The 15,888-nt window shown below is 43.4% G+C and overlaps 1 long non-coding RNA gene across 1 annotated transcript; it reads right to left on the bottom strand.

Moving 5' to 3' along the window:
• Positions 1–3,051: 3,051 nt before the first annotated feature.
• LOC145720218 (uncharacterized) lies at positions 3,052–10,586 on the bottom strand. Its single transcript, XR_014143070.1, has 3 exons — positions 9,427–10,586; positions 4,485–4,773; positions 3,052–3,530 (listed from the first exon to the last, which is right to left on the bottom strand). It is a non-coding gene; the product is annotated as an uncharacterized LOC145720218 (long non-coding RNA).
• Between the last annotated feature and the right edge of the window lie 5,302 nt (positions 10,587–15,888).

Genomic DNA, 15,888 nt, shown 5'->3' with positions numbered 1-15,888 from the left:
CGGAAGTCAGGCACTTAACTGACTCAGCCACCCAGGTGCTCCCCGCCCCCCCGCCCCACGATCTTCTACTGACACTTTCGGATAGCAATGCTAGCAGGGAAGAGTTTTCGTTTCCACGAAACACAGATCTCTGCAACATGAGAGCGTGGATTCTAGACTCACCCACTGGCTCTGCCACTTCCTGTGTCCTTGGGCAAGCTCTCTCGCCTCTCCGAGTCTCTCTCTGCCCATCTGTAAACTGAAAGTTTGTGTCATCATGAATTATGTAATGGCTGTAAAGCACTTAAGCTGGTACATAAAAAAAGACCGTAATTATAACTGCAAACAGTTTTTGAGAACTTACTATGTACCAGACATGTAGGAAGTGTGTTCTAAAGGCTTCACATGGCTAAATTTGTTTAATCCTTCCCCCAAATCCCCTGACAGGGTGCTCCTATTCCTACTTTCCAGGCAAGGAAACTGAGACGTGGAGAGGTGAAGTCACCCTTCCAAGGTCCCGCTGCTGCGAGCTGGGCTTCCTAACCCACGTTCCTCGTTTCTATGTCCCTACACCCCGGCTCTGCCTGAGGGAGCAGCTCCAAGTAAAACCGACCTCACAGACGCTCTGTGAAGCCGTTGGAGAGATGGTGTCCCGGGGGGGCGTCTGTCTGATTCCTGGTGGTAACTGCAGGCGGCAGGCCTCACCGCTTACACTCAGTAAATGCTCAACAAAGCTGCAGACTAAGTACTCATTAGCCAGGCCCCTTTAGGGGGATCTTTGGAGAGTTCCCACAAATCCCAGCAAGGACCAGTGACTGCAGAGTTCATTAAAACTGGAGCCTGTGGAGTGGGCAGCACCCTGAGGTGTTTATCCATTAAAAAAACCAAACATTGTCACAACCCGGGTGCAGCAACTCTTTCCGCCCATGGGTCCTGTCCCCGTGCTTTAATAAACCACCATTTTGCACCAATAAATAAAAAAACAAAACAAAAGACTCTAAAAAAAGAAAGAGCCCTCTTGCTCCAGGCAATGGAAATGTCTTCCTTCGTTAAGAAATGTTAAACATCTCCTTTTGTGGTAAAGCCCCAGTGGGAGACACAACCTCAGCTTGTTTGCCCTCCCGTCGGCGGGCCCATCAGGTGTCCAGGAGGCAGGATGGGCTATGGGGGTCTACAGAGCCTCAACTGGAAAACCAGCCTCAGTGAACAGCCCCCAGCTGAATCCTGGCACAGGGCTCTGTTTCCCTGGAAGCTGGCTCGGTGCTCTTTCTGTTATTCGACTTCCTGGGTTTCCCTTCAAGCTGTGTTGGAGGAAACAGTACAAAAGGGACCCCAGCAGGTAAGGAGCGGGGTGAGGTTGGGAGGAGTATTTTCCCTTTCCATGTGGGGATCCATAGTTGACATAGAAAGCCCCGGCCCTGCCCTGGATTGTGCCCAACAACGGACTGACTTCAGGACTTCAGAACCAGTGAGTCTGGGTTAGCGGGGTGGGGGTGGGGGGCAGCCTAGCCAGGGAGGCGGGCCTGACAGTAGAGACCGCAGGCTTTGCTGGCAGGCCTGGACCTCACGATGGTAGATGCATCCAGCTCAGTGCTTTTTAAATCCGGAGTCCCCAGTCTTGAGTTCATCTATAATTATCTCTATAAAATATTTCTTAGCTTCTGTCATGATCCTCAGCAGAAAAGAAGTCATCAGGCTTCAGTGGGAGATGTTGAATGCATTTTAGTTAGGTGAAAAAACACTTTTCTTTACCCTCCTTCCAACTTACTTATTAAAGCATATGTTCTATAAGGCCGGGAACCCTGTCTTACCTCATTGTCTTCTTAGCACTTAGCACATAGTAAGCATTCAATAAAATGTTCTTAAATCAATGTGGAATAAAATGACTATAAGTAGGGGGTTCAGCTCTGGTTTGGGGCATTAACATGATTCCCATAGCAGTGGTCCACATGTCTCTGGGCCCCAAGGGTGCCCACTGTCCCTCTCCCCTTCCATCTTGAGGCCACATTCGGCATTGTGATGCATTTCCCCTTTGTACCTTCTGGCCAAAAATCTAACTTTAAAAAGCAAAAAGAGTGGTGATTTTCATGAGCTGGGGAAGGGCTGAAATAGGTGAAGCATAGGATTTTTTTTTTTTTTTAACATCAGTGAAACTATTCTGTATGATACTCTCATGATGAATACACGACACTAGGCCTTTGCCAAAACCCATAGAACTCTACAGCACAAAGAAGGAACCTTCATGCATGCAAATTTTTAAAACACTTTGTAGGACAGGGACTTCTAGGATGGAATGCAGAAGGTGATGAATCAGTCTAATGTACTGCAGGTGTTGGAAACAACTTCATCCCAGAGTCTGGGGGAAAGAGATGCTGACCTAAGTAACTTTGGATGTGAGCAGAGTCTGTAAGACCAAAGGTAGAAGAAACTGCACTCTAGTTGACAAAGTTTTTCCCACAGAGATACAAGCTAACAATTCTGATACCACTACCCATCTGTACCGAAATGGAGCAATTCAGTAAATGGCTGGTTTCTCAGTGTTAGAGTGGGAGTTTAGAGGTAAGCAAGGGGAGGAGACTAGAATCACCCATGTGATAATAGATCAGGGCTCAAGACCTCAGTATAAATGGATGTTTAGCCTAATATATAGATGGTTACATATAGAAATATTTATGGATATGTGTATAGACAGGATAAGGTACACATCTATCTTCTTGTTCTGTCAGCTGAGAGGGCCTAGAAACAATGACCCCCAGGAGCAACAAGCACATCGAGCAGCCAGAACTTGGCTTCTGATACCATTTCCCAATAAATAAACCATGGCTCCTTAGAAAAATTGCTGATTCTAGGATTGGGCAGAAAATAGATAAGATCCAGAAAGTAAGAAAGTGCTAACACACACACACAATTAAGGGATATGTCAAATGGACACAGGAGCCAACTGAAAGAGCTCCCAAAGGTCAAAGCTGGAACAATTTGAGAAACAAAATCAATAAAACAAAATCAATAAAGTAATATTGCATTATAATCCAAAGAATAAAATGAATAGATAAATAATAAATAAATAATAAATAGATAAATGAGGAGAAGAAACAAGTCTCCTGTGCAGAATTCAAAATAATTTGTATAGCTAGTTTGCCCTCCAAGAGGCGGAGCCTAACTCCCCATTCTTTAAATGTGGGCTGTGCACAGTGACTTCCTCTCAGAAAATAACTACAGTGGGGAAACCTGACAAACAGGTAATCAAGGTAATCAAGGTCAACTTCAATAGCAGCAAGCCATGTCGGTCATATGTTCCTTTGTCATGCTATGATGAGAGTATCATATTACCTCCATAGCCTTCCTTTCAAAAACTCATAATCCCAATCTAATCATGGAAAACATTAGACAAATCCCAATTGGCGTACATTTTACAAAACGCTTGATCAGTACACCTCAACACTCTCAAGGGCATCAGAAACAAGGCAAGTCTGAGAAACCGTCACAGCCAAGAGGAGCCTAAGGAGACATAACAACTAAATGTAATGTGGCATCCTGGATGGGATGGGATCCTGGAAAAAAAAAAAATTTAAGGACATCAGGTAAAAAAACCAAGGAAGTCTAAATAAAGCATGGACTTTAGTTAATAATAAAATACCGATGTTGGTTCATTAATAGTGAAAAGGGCCCTATACTAATGTAAGATATTAGTAACAGGGAAACTGGGTGTGGGATAGGTATATGCCAACTCTCTGTACTGTTTTCACATCTTGTCTGTAAATCTAAAACTGATCTAAAATAAAAAGGTTATTTGGCAAAAAAGATCTAACTATAATATCAATTTTCTAGATTTTATGGGGAGTCTAGGAAGGTTACATCACACTTTGCAGCTAAGCTTAACCATGCTTCTCCATTCACTATTTCCTCTCCAGATTCTTCTTTCTGTGTCCTCCCAGCTGGGTCTCTTCTCTATTTTCACTGCCCCCAACCCTCTACTTCCGCTCCAATATAACAGCATCTAAAAATCCCCAAACACGTCAGGTTTTGTCCTCAGCTTGTACAGTCCACTCAGCAGGACAAATCCCTATATTTAGCTAGATGGCATTCAGACCTTTTTCCTCAAGCACGTTCCTTGGATGGATCCATTCTGCTAAGGTATTCAGTTTAGGGAGATGTTCTAAAAAGGTTTCGTTCTGACTCAGTGTGTGGTTTCCAGAGAAATTCCAAAACAACTCCTAAAGTAAAAAATGTATGTGGAAGAAGCTTCTGGACCTAACCTCAAACAGAGAGACTATGTCCAAAAGCCTACAGGACTAGAGGAGATTTCATGAAGCTCAATTATAATTGTCATAAAAATCACAAATAAAAAAGGAAGGCTCAAAGTGCAAGCACTTCACAAGCTGAGAGGCAAAATCGATGAATGCCAAGAGAACACACACAAAAAAAACAAAGCTAAGGGGAGAAGTTCCCATTGATTTCTAGATTCCCTACCACCAAATTATCTCCTGATGATAGGTGCTGCTTACATAGGGCTGAGTTCTCCTCTGGTGTGGTGATGATTCGTCCAGACTCACCCACTCAGTCTTCTGATTCTTCTGGGTAAACATCAATAAGTCACTTGAAAACGAGCCAAGCAGAGCCAGGAGTGCTGAGGGGACTGTGACCTTGTCCACATTCCCATTATTCTCTACCCACACTGGGTACAGTAGGCAGAGAGGGAAAGACCTAAGTCTTTGAAGGTATTGAATTTTCTAATAAACCACAACAGGAATGCCCTTTAAGAGCTGACTAGCTATTGGTATAAACCAGGGATGCCTGCCAGAAAGAAGAAAAATAATAGCGTAAATGATATTCTTCTTAAAAGAACCCTTATGTGTAAATGTGTGTGACTATGTATATGTAAAACCATAGCACCCTGCTTTTAAAGTCTTCAGTGTCTTCAAGATATTTTGTTTTGGGGCACCTGGGTGGCTTCCTCGGTTAATCGTCTGCCTTCAGCTCAGGTCATGATCTTGGGGTCCTGGGATGGAGCCCCGCATCGGGCTCCCTGCTCAGCTGGGAGCCTGCTTCTCCTTCCCCTTCTCCCACTGCCCCTCCCCCTGCTCGTGCTCTCTCTCTCTCACACACACAAAAATAAATAAAATCTTTTTTTAAAAAGGTATTTTTGTTGTAAGAAACAAATATGTAATTTTACTTGATGCTAACCTTATAATAAAGGCTGAGCCATCTGTATTCACATCATTCTCCACATTTGCACACAAACCTCTCTGGCTTCCCTTGAGTTTCCTGGCCTCCCATTATCATGGCCTCAGAAGAAAACAGCGTGAACTGAAGGCAGAGAAGGGGTCAGAGCAGTAGCTAAGAAGGCTTGCAGATCAGGAAGTCAGAGAGCAAGAGTAGAGCTTGCCAGTGGCCAAGGTGGCCACAGCAAGGGCAGAAATTACCTCAGGAGGCAGAAGCTCTATGATAGGAGGAGGCAGGAGAGGGTTGGAACAGCCCTATTCAAAAATCACTATGAGCCAAGGAAAATCAGGGACCCAGTCCCAACATCTTTAAATCCTAAATTCACACATTGCCCATCCCCAGAAATCCTGATAATTTATTCTACTACTTCTCCTACTACTGCATTACTCATGGAGTAAATGCCAGACTTTGGGAGGTTTTCTAGTATTCATGCATCTTTTTTCTTCAAAGCCTTCATCAGAGATGTCTTAATGGAAGGACGATCAAGAATTTGGGGCCATGGGCGCCTGGGTGGCTCAGTTGGTGAAGCGACTGCCTTCAGCTCAGGTCATGATCCTGGAGTCCCAGGATCGAGTCCCACATCGGGCTCCCTGCTCAGCTGGGGGTCTGCTTCTCCCTCTGATCCTCTTCCCTCTTGTGCTCTCTGTCTCTCATTCTCTCCCTCTCAAATAAATAAATAAAATCTTTAAAAAAAAAAAAAGAATTTGGGGCCATGATTTAAAACTGGCACAGTGTGATACCAAGAGCTCTGAGCTGCCACTAAGTAGTTTGACTATCCTGAGGTTGCCATGCTCTAAGGAAGCCCAGGCCACATGGGGAGGCCATAGGTGAGCACTCCAGTCAACAATCCTAGCTGGGCCCATTCTTCAGCCATCCCAACCCAGGCACCAGATGCATGAGTCAAGAAGCCATCTTGGAAGTCGATCCTTCCCAACCCCAGCTCCATCTATTCAGTTTACCTCCAGCTGTTCCAGTCACTTCAGCTAAGACCCTAGATGTAATCGTGGCACACATCCTCTGTTGTGCCCTTTTTGAATTCCTGGTATAGAGATTCCATAAGCATGATAAAAAGGTTGTTGTTTTCTGTGACAAAATGTCATGTGGTTACTCAACAATGGACAGCTGGAGGAGCTGCTCTTTATTAAGCACTTACTCTGTTCCAACAATCCCCATGTATTCTCTACTCCTTACAATGCTATCAGTTGGGTACTATTCCATAGATGATAAAAATGAGCCTGAGAGGAGCAAAGAACTTATCACAGATCACATCTCTGGAAGTGAAGAGGGCACAGTGAAATCCCATGCTCATTCAAATCGGAAGCTGAAGCTCTGACCCACTCCAGGGGCCATGGAGAATCCTTCTGACCAGAAGGGAGAGGGAGGTGGAGAAAGGTGGTGGTCCCGCCTTCCTCCCAAATCGGCATGGATCCCTCCACCTGTAAATATTAACAGTATGTGCTTCATTCTCTTGAACATTTCTCTTCTTAATTCTAAATCCGCCCAAGGATGAGAGATACCCGCTAAGAAATGTCTGCATTCTTGAGGGGGAGAGTACTTACTTTTTCATATGACCTTTGAAGTTGCTTTCTTTGCTTGCTTGATTATAAAATGACCCAATGGTCTATCTCTTGTTAAACACTTCTATGCAAATAAACAAACACTTTGAACAAACACCTATATGCATGTCAATACTTAAAGTCTTTAATGGGAAAAATGAGCTGCTTCTTTCTTGTTGATTTAACCAATTAGGTTAGATTTGTGACAACACCACTTACTGGGTGTAAATCTAAGCACCTATATTTTGTCTTATTAGCAAAGCAGAGAAACTCGTGTCATAGAAGTATGTGGACAGAAATGGGATAGAGATGTTGAAGCAATTTTAGCAAGCTCAGGATATTTATTGACTCATCCACAATAATTCCTCTTCCATCTTTCATTAGCAGCCAGTTTTAACAATTTATTCTATAAAATTTTAGCTAAATTTCTATCATCTTTGGGTGAAAAAATAGATTCTAGCTCTAAGAATTTCTTTTGTATGGAAAATAAAAGTCAAAGTGTTCTATCAAAATCATAAATTGTCTGGTGATAAGAAAAGGTGTGAACTAGCTAGCTTATCACCTACTTCATTGATAATTAGTACCGAGTTAAGTACTTTTTTATAAAAGTTCTGTTATTCCAGGTTTCTAACTTCTAATTTTGCCTTTTCGTTTATTTCTGTCATTAAAAAACAATGTTACTGGGGTGCCTGGCTGGCTCAGTTGGAGGAGCGTGCGACTCTTGACCTTGGGTCATGAGTTCAATCCCCGTGTTGGGCATAGAGCTTACTTAAAAATAAAATATTAAAAAAAAACATGGGGTGCCTGGGTGGCTCAGTTGGTTAAGCGACTGCCTTCAGCTCAGGTCATGATCCTGGAGTCCCGGGATCTAGTCCCGCATTGGGCTCCCTGCTCAGCGGGGAGTCTGCTTCTCCCTCTGACCCTCCCCCATCTCATGCTCTCTCTCTCTCTCATTCTCTCTCTCAAATAAATAAATAAATAAAATCTTTTAAAAAAAAACGTTACTTTTTTTCCTTGCGTGGAATTTTTTTTTTAAAGATATTATTTATTTATTTATTTGACAGAGAGATAGCACAAGTAGGCAGAGTGGCAGGCAGAGGGAAGGGGAGAAGCAGGCTCTCTGCTGAGCAGGGAGCCCGATGTGGGGCTCGATCCCAGGACCCTGGGATCATGACCTGAGCCGAAGGCAGCCGCTTAACCACCTGAGCCACCCAGGCTCCCCTCCTTGCATGGAATATTAAGATTATTAAAAACATGAGGAGGTCAGACAATAAGAAAGTATAGATGGCTTTTTTGGTATCTTGAAAAAGTTGGAAGACTGGTTTCTTACTTGCAGAAACATTACAAGTTTACAGTTTAAACATTTCCAACAGACTTTTCCCCTCAAAACCTATCCTTTCTCAGCATTAACAATTGTTCTGCTCAGCTTCTATATCATAAACTAATAAAGAGGATAACCTTCACTTTACTACATTAATTTCTGCATAAATTCACAATTGTTCTTACAGCACCAAGCACCTTGTTTAGTTCAGCCGACGTGTTTTCTTTATAGCAAGACTTTCTCAAGGAAGAAAGCAGTTCAAGTTCTTCATCAGGATAATCATTCCACAATGCTGTTCTGTCATCCTGGGTGGCTCAGTCGTTAGGCGTCTGCCTTCGGCTCAGGTCATGATCTCAGGGTCCTGGGATCGAGCCCCACATCGGGCTCCCTGCTCTGCGGGAAGCCTGCTTCTCCCTCTCCTGCTCCCCCTGCTTGTGTTCCCTCTCTCGCTGTGTCTCTATATACAAATAAATAAATAAAATCTTAAAAAAAAAAAAAACATGCTTGTACACAAAACTCAAACCTCAAACCGCATTTGCTAACACTGATCACGTGCTTGGATTTCATGGTATAAAATAGCTCTGAAAGTTTCGAAGTGCTTACTCTCGGTTTCTGGACTGATCTCACAGCAGACAGGTAACCCAGAGTTCATGGACCAGCGCCGTTGCCGACAGCCCTGTGAGCTGCACACCTTGAGGGAGTTAATCGTGTTCGCCATTGTTCTATCACTCTCCCGTACCTAGGACGGGGCCTGGCCCAAGTGCCCATGGTCAGCACTTGATAGTTATGCAGTGAATGAATGAAAGGTGAATACAAGCCACAACATGAGTCCAGGGTTCATTCCTTAGTGACATTGGAGACACAGAATATGTGGCATGGTCCCTGCTCATTGCTTTACAGTCTACTGGAGAGATGATACGTATCCAAGCCACGATAAATCAAACCAGTGTAAGGTGGGGCTTCACAGGAGAGCTATAAATTAGTCTCCAGGTTCAGAGGAGAAAAAAAAATCACTTTTGGCTTAGAGGGTCATATTTGTGCTGCGCCTTGATAGATGAGCACAACTTGGATGAGAGAGACATTTACAGGGAAGGCAAGAATGCCGATGCCTCCTCAACCGTAGTCTGCAAACTGGGATTCTTATTTAGAGCCAAGCCCAGAACCTTGCTAACATGGGAGTAGATTTGTCCATAAGAATAAAGCAGCAGCACCTTGAACCTGAGTTTGGATTTGTCTGACACCTTTTTAGTAGAACTATGTACATGTTCATCAGAACTATATTAAGATAAATAACAAGACGATGGTTGCTCAACTAGTTTCTGAGCAGTCTTGTAAAGTTTCACTTACGCAAGATGCATAAATTCCAGAGAGCAGGGTCCAGCTAGTGAGTCCAGAGCAAAGGGCGATTGGAGGTCTGAGGAGAGCAGAGAAGGCGTGAGTGGTCATGTAGAGTAATGAAGGGCAGAGGTGCATTCAAGGGCTGACTTTGGTCAATCACCATCCGTAAAATGAAACCAATGTGGTTATGTATGTTTTGCCCATTCCTATCTGGCTACACCTAAAATGTACACATAAAAAGAAGGGGTCTCATTGAAGAAAAACAAGATACCCGAGTTTGATACAAAGAAGTTATGATAAGGCCTTCAAGAAAAAATGATCAGTTCTGAGGGAGGGAGAATTTGTTATGCTAATGAGCTACATTAATCAGGAAGAACTGGAGGCAATAGCTGAGATATTCATAGTTTGGATATCTTATTAAAAATCCAGTAAGAGGAATTTCCTTCAGATTAAATGAGATGTTTTAATTATTCATGTCACCTGCTAATAGGAAATTTTAAATTAAAGTTTTAGGTATATGAACCCAATTTAAATAATTCAAACTACTTTCATTAATCCTTAGCCTATCTTTGATGGATTTTTTTTTTCAAAATAATATATTTGTGAATCTAACCCTAAAGTGTAAAAGCACTTCACGTATAGCGTTCAATGAGCAAAATAACCCTATGAGGAACATAGCTAAATCAGAATGTATCTCAATTCTAGAGAAATAAAAATAAAAGCGTTTGGCAGCTAAGTTACCAAAAGTCATTGGGCTATTTAGTCTTAAATCTGGGATGTCAATCCTGTTTAAAACAGTAGGCTATCTCTTAACCATACAGGTACAGTCAGGGAAATAAACTTTAGAAGACAGAGGGCAGAGGGCACTTTCATGCCACCAACTCAGAAAATCTGTGTCTGCCAAATCTGTGTCTGCCCACCAGCACCACTGGATTTTCTCTGCTCTGCTACCTCTTCGTGAGCTTCAACATCAGGCAATAGCTGGAGTCGCTGTGGCCAGAGGCCCAGGCCCAGTGAAACAAGCTTCAAACCCCAGGATCTCATCTGAGCTTGAGATTTCTGGTTGCCTACCTCATTATGTATTTATTCTTCCCTCTTCCTTACTAATAGAAACACTGATTTATATCATGGTGTGTGGCTGCCTGGGGAATAACCAATACATTTCTGCAGCTTTAGCCAATGAGATATACATAGGGATGACGAGTTTTAGGAAGTCTCCTTAAAAGACAGTTGATTCTCCTTTTGCCCTTTCTGATCTCTATCTCACTGCCTGGAAAAATGCTGTGAGTGATGGTGCTATAGTTGCCATCTTGGGCCCTGAGGTTGAGGGTCCCACACCCTATGGATGATAGAATGAGGAACTAAAAAGTCACCTAGCAGATCCCTCGTGACTTTGTGGAGCCACCATCCCAGCCCTGGATCACTTATCTCTGGACCTTGCTTTCCAGTAAGAAAAACTCCTACCTTGTGTAAGCCATTGCTTTTTTTTTTTGTTTTTTTTTTTGTAAACACATAGAACTCAACTGAATCCTAACAAATATGCCAACTCCTAAAAGAAATCTAGGGCTACAGTCACAGGTGGAAAGGACAGAAAATGTGGGAAGTAAGGAGAGAAGACTCCCATTGTACCATTGTTGTACCCTTGATCTCATCATCTCACTTGTTTCTCACTTCTTCACCGGCCGTGAACACCATTTTAACAAAATATTGCAGGCCTATTTTGGGGTCCTAAAATTAATAAGAAAGTTGTTAGTGATTTTTTTTTTTTTCTATCTTCCCTGCTAAATCCTAAGTTGGTATTCTCAAAGCCTGGTCCATGGACCACCCACATCAGAATCTCCTGGGGAGTTTGTTAAATCCATAGAATACTGTACCCAAGCCCAGATCTTTCACACCAGAATCTCTCTAGTGGGGCACAGGAATCTGCATGTTTAACATGCCTTCCACCTGATTCTTAAGCCCGTTCAAGTTGAGGACCGCTCCTGCTACCTCCCTGTGTGCCAACTCATTTGTCTGCCTTTAAAAATTATTTGTTTTCACATCTGTACTCCCCAGTGCTTTGTCCTTAGGGGGCCATAAATGTGCATATGAATGAACAAATCCTATATTTGCATTGCGAATTTTCATTTGTAAACTTTAGTCATTTACACTATCTTGTTCAATTCTTACATCACTTCTAGGTTGCAAGGTGGAAGAGAGGGCAGGGATTATTCTTTGTTTCAGAGACCAAAATAGATCCAAGATAGTAAGTGGTTTTTTGTTTTGTTTTGTTTTGTTTTTTTAGAGCTTGTAAAGAGCTGGTATTTAAGTCAAGATCTTCTTACTCAGAGGTCAAGATACTTTCATCCATCCACATCTTGCGATCCTGGGTGATCTATTCTATGCATTTATCTGAAGATCTGAAAATGCTTTATTCTGAGTATCTCACTCATCTTCACAAAATAAATATGAACTTTATATACATTCATAATCAGCCACCAAGACAACATAACAAACAATTCTTTTTTTTTTTTTTTTTTTAAGGAGATAGGAGTTTATTGACTATACAGCAAGGGAAGAGTGGGCAAGACAGCAAAGAAGAAAGAGACTCTGCCACAAGAGGTGGTGAGGGGCTATAGTTATGGGGGGAGTGAAGAGGTATGGGAACATATGGAATTTTCCTTTTTTGGTACCTGTGCCTGGTTGTAAGCAGCCCATTGGGCAGGTAGGGCCTATGGCTATCTCCAGGTGGGTTGCTTAATGAGCCTGTTTGCTTTCAGCCCTGTGGTCACTGTGGGCCCTTTTCCCTTCCTCGGGTTTCCATTGCTCAAGCCTATTGTCTTAGAGTAGCCTCTACATTCCCCACTGACAGCTCGACAATGACAAATCTTTGGCATTTGGGCAGTGGTCATGTTCATCCTCAGACCTTCAGACCACACCGGGCAGCCACCCTGGCCCGAGATCTTCAGTTGTCTGGGAAGTATAGGGTCAGACCACCCGAGGGCTAAAAAGAGAAAGGAAAGGGAGGGGAGAATCCCTCCAAAGGGTAATCCCCACCCTTTTGGGGCAGGACGGTCTGGTTGGTTCCCCCCTGGGACTTTGGATCCTCACTGAGGAGTAACCTCGGCAGGAGGTCATCAGTTCCCCAAGGAGTACTATGGTCGGTCCACCGAGGGCAAGTGCTGAGAAACTTCTGGAGAATCTGGGGGAGAGTCCTAGCCTGGCATGGCACCAAATATGGGGCAACAGGATCAGGTGGAGGTCAGCAGTGTGGGCAGTGAAAGACCTCACCCGGGGCAGAACAAAGGAGATGGAAGACAAACAGTTCCTTTACCACTGATCACCAATGTCACGTTGAGTGAAAGTCCTGTCATTGATACTGCAGAGAGAGATGATCTAGAAGCTCACGGGGGATAATTCAACATCTCAGTTCAGGTTAACAAAAATTCACTGAACTCCTACTAAGTGTTAGGTGTCATAGTCGATACTGGGGACACAAAAACAAAATACACAATACAATGACAAATATAATTCCTACCATTAGGATGGAAAATTCTGGGTGTGTTTGAGAGCAGAGGCCTAGTGCAGGCAGAACGCCAAGGTTCTGACTAACAAGTCAGAGTCCTCCAAATGGGAGACTCTAGAGCTTTCCTTGGGGAGGATTTTGCAGGGTTGGCCGCGCTTGTGTCCGGGTGTCAGCCTGGTGATGGACTACAATACACTCTTCTGATTGGCAACTGGGCCTTCACAATAGCGATCATTATGAATGTGCTTCCAACGTCTGAGCCTTGAAAATATACATCTAACTCCAGAGGCAGATGTTTAGAATTGAGCTTTGAAAACTTACTTTACAGAAGCATTTCTGATAGATGAGTCCCCATCTGCCAAAGAAACCACACAGGAAGTCACAGACAGATGGCCATAACAGAAGCTCTAGGGAGCTCATAATGATATTCCATATGGCATATGGTGTGGAGCTCATAAAAGCGCCTCTAATGTCCAGAAATGAAATAACCGGCAGTCACAGGGGAATTAAATCTTCTTTTGTGACCTTCTTGGCAGCGCAGGACTCCATTTCAAATCAGCACACGATGCAGCAAGAATAAGCATGCCGAAGTAAGGGGAACAAACCCAAAGTTAAACCAAAATGAAATGCAAATCAAGCAACCAGCCACAGAACCACAACGATTTCGTGGTCCAGCAGCACCTGCACTGCTGTTTGGAGGCGTATCGATATTTTACGTGGACGGAGTTAGAATTTTAACTTAGGGGTGAGCCTACCACAGCCTGCAGGCAAAATAGGACCCTCTGCCCATTTTGGTACAGCCTACAAGCCGATAAGAGGTTTTGCATTTCTAAAGGCTTTGGGAAAAATCAAAGGAAGGATAATATTTCACGACACCTAAAAATTGTATGATATTCAAAGTCCTCTTGGAGCCTCCAATAGACTTGCAAGGCTTCCAGTAGTTTAATTAGGCCACAGCGTTGCTCGTTTGGGTAGGTATTGGTAAGGCTGCTGTGTACTACCTCAACAGACTTGAGGAGTTGGGACAGAGACAGTCCAGCTTGCAAAGCCTAAAATATTTATTACTTCCCCCTTACAGAAAAAGTTTGTGTACCTCTTTTCTGGCTCAACATCAACAATTTAAAAATGAGAAACTAATTTATATATTATATATATATATTATATGTAACTATGATTATATAACTCTCTCTCTCTCTCACACACACACACACACACAAATGGCCATAAAAGAGAATGAGATCTTGCCATTTGCAACAACATGGATAGACCTAGAGAGTATGACGACGCTAAGTGAAGTAAGTCATCCAGAGTAAGACAAATACCATATGATTCCACTCATATGTGGAACCTAAAAAAAAACAAATGAAGGAACAAATACACAACAGCAACAAAAGCAGAAACAGACTCACCAAGACAGAGAACAATCTGGTGGTTGCCAGAGAGGAAGAGTTGGGGGATGGGCAAAATAGGTGAAGGGGAGTAAAAGGTACAAACTTCCAGTTGTAACATAAATAAGTCACGGGGATGAAAAGTACAGCACAGGGACCATAAGGAGGAAACACGAGAGACTGAGTGCGGCTGTGTAGGGGTTTTACCACAAAATCACTTTTTCAGCACTGGGATTGTGTACTCAGAGCGAGGATCTGTTGTCCTCACTTGCTGAGGGTTCCAGAGCCCACAGCGCTGCCTTTACACTTGTCTACCTGTCCTCTCTCTCAGTTACAAACTCTGTCAGGCAGGGCCAGGTCTGCCATGTTTCCTTCCGTTTCCGCCCTGGTATCCTGATGCTCCTACATATTTGCTGAGTTAAATGATCTCCTTCAAAAATCCTCTTTACTACTGCCAGTGGGATCTTCCTAACTGAAAGGGGGAAAAAAGGTCCCCTCCCCAGGCAAGCTTACAGACTAAACCCACAGGTGTCTGTGCTTGGCCCTAACTCTTTGCTTTTCCAGGTCATGGTGCCCCTCATTCTCAGAAAATAGACCACAACGACAAAAGGTATTCTCTAGCGGGACCACAACCCACCTCCCGGACAGAGCCCCCGGAGAAAGTGTCACCTCCCGCTCTACCTGGCCAGGAGTTGGCCCCCTCGCCACAGCTGCAGCCCTCTCACACCCTGAAAACCCCTTAGAAGGCCCAGCCTAACGGAAACTGGGGGGCGACGTCTCTCTCGGTGTTGGGTCCCTCTCCAGCCTCAGAGACTAAATAAACTCTGTCCTGCTGGTGGTTCTACTCTTGGTGTAATTCTTTGCCACCTGTTTCACCAGCCACCCTGACACTAACATTAAAAATGGGTTTCTCAGTGTAATGTAAGTTTTCAGACGAATAAATTATAGTCTGACAGGGTGCAGACTTAGAAAAGCACAAAAAGAGATATGGTGAAAAGTGAGTTTCCTCTTACTCAACCCCCCTCCCACCTAATTCCTCCTGCCAAAGACAAACACTGCTGGTGGCTTCTTGGGTCTCCTTCCAGAAGAATCCTATGCAGAAATAAGCATACATACTTTCTTTTTTTAATTTTTAGCAAAGCATAGCTGCATACAATATTCGGTGAGTTTCGGGTGTACAGCTGGTGATCCAACATGTGTATCCATTGTGAACGGCTCACCAAGATAAGTGTGGTCACCATACAACACTAGTACAATATTATTGACTATATTCCCTATGCTGTACGTTGTATCCCCAGGACTTATTTATTTTATACCTTTTAATCTCCTTCAGCTCTTTTGCCAGCTTCCGCCCCACACACATAGTCTTTATTCTACCAGGGTTGGCAGGCAACGTATGTGCTGTGCTGTACCTTGTTTAGTCAATTAAAGGACATTCTGAAGCTTGTTTTATACCAAAACACAAGGTGCCTACATAAGAAAACATAAGGAATTTTTTTGTAAAAAAGCTAGCTTATCGGGGCGCCTGGGTGGCTCAGTCGGTTGAGCGACTGCCTTCGGCTCAGGTCATGATCCTGG

This window comes from Leptonychotes weddellii, chromosome 2, assembly GCF_054177405.1.
Source record: "Leptonychotes weddellii isolate Sample4059 chromosome 2, ASM5417740v2, whole genome shotgun sequence".
NCBI lineage: Eukaryota > Metazoa > Chordata > Mammalia > Carnivora > Phocidae > Leptonychotes > Leptonychotes weddellii.
Note: the sequence above shows the minus strand (reverse complement) of the source record. Positions and strands in the feature narration are given on the sequence as shown.